Source organism: Aplysia californica, unplaced genomic scaffold (assembly GCF_000002075.1).
Source record: "Aplysia californica isolate F4 #8 unplaced genomic scaffold, AplCal3.0 scaffold00298, whole genome shotgun sequence".
Taxonomy (NCBI): Eukaryota; Metazoa; Mollusca; class Gastropoda; order Aplysiida; family Aplysiidae; genus Aplysia; species Aplysia californica.
In genome coordinates, this window is record NW_004797568.1 from 686,586 (window position 1) to 688,098 (window position 1,513).

Below are 1,513 nucleotides of genomic sequence, written 5' to 3' on the forward strand. Positions count from 1 at the left end.
CTCTCTCTCTCACTCTCTCTCTCTCTCTCTCTCTCTCTCATAAACATGCGCACACACACAGAAAACACACACACACATACACACACAAATATCCCCCCTCACACACATGCACACACACACACGCGCGCGCGCACGCACGCACGCACACACATACATAAGTTCATACAGACAAACAGACTTGCACAACATGTACACGTTAAGGTACAATACCATAAAACACATACCCAAAAATGCAAATGAACACGCTAACACTCTAAAACACCTTACATCGCACAAACCCCCACATAAAACGACATCCTAACTACAAAATGTTTGTTGCTCGTTGGAATCCATTCTTATCAGTGCTGAACGCAAACGCAAACCACAAAAGACCCCCAAGAAAGGCTAACCACAGTAGTCTTGGCCCACCTTGCAACAATCAATGTCCCCTTTTCTCAAAGGCTTCCGATCCCTCACTGTCTGACCCCACCCGATCGTCGCCAACTGTGAGTCCGAATTCGCCATGACAAAGAACGTTATTGTTTCTCAGAAAACAAGACGCAAGAGTCCTGGACCCCGCCCAGGCGTTCTTTGCATTGTTGTTCGGTTTGAGAAGATAAGTAACAAGGTTTGATCACAAGACGAAAGTGTCACGTTTTTTTGCTTTGTTAGATGGACGCGCAAGTTGTTTTGTTTCGCACTTTACAGCTTTGTGTGTGTATGTGGGGTTTTTTGTGTGTTTTTTTTGTGTTTTTTTTTTGGGGGGGGGGCGCTTTTAAACTTTATTCAATGTCGAATCAATCTGGAGACTATTGTTTGTTTGTTTGTTTGTTTGTTTGTTTGTTTGGGTGAAGAAAACCACATCGACACATGGTCATTACGTGCAGGGCAAAAGCTAGACAGACAGATAGAAACAACTGAAGGACAGAAAATCAGTTGGACTTATCAGTGGCGCCATCCAACTACCCACTTTAAAGACAAAGGAAGGTGGTATTTTTTAATTATTATTTTTTTTTGGGGGGGGCGGGGTAGGTTGCGGTCAGGGTGTCACAGGGTGTGAGGGGGTACTTACATGTGAGACAAACAAACAGACTGACTAACTGACAGACAATTAGACGAAGATTTGAAAAGAAAACAAAGACAGATAAGTTAACACAAAAAGGCATATATACGAAAGTATAAAGAAATTTTGACATAGGGCATATTGAAGAAAGGAGACAAGACTTAGTGAAAGAGTAAGAGAGTACGTCTGGTCGATTAAAGGTAAACAAATTAGATTATTCAGGAAGCAGCCTTCTTCGACCCCGACTACCATTACCATTACCAAAGTCAACATGGTCGAAATAGAAAATAGGATTACAGGACACAGACCAAGATTCTCCTCTCACGTGGTTCAAACTCACCTCCTGTGCGTGTATTGCAAGGGTAAGAGCTTTACCATGACACTTCAGACAGCAGTTGAGAGAGAGGGGAGAGGAGGACAGGGGGGGAAGGAAAAAGAGAGGGGGCACAGACAGACAGACAGACAGACAGA

General features: G+C 43.4%; 1 protein-coding gene across 1 annotated transcript in view; it reads left to right on the top strand.

Annotated features, from left to right (window-relative positions):
• LOC101862738 (adhesion G protein-coupled receptor L1) overlaps window positions 1–1,513 on the top strand; it is a gene marked incomplete in the record, with an annotated part of 95,425 nt that overhangs the window by 19,840 nt on the left and 74,072 nt on the right.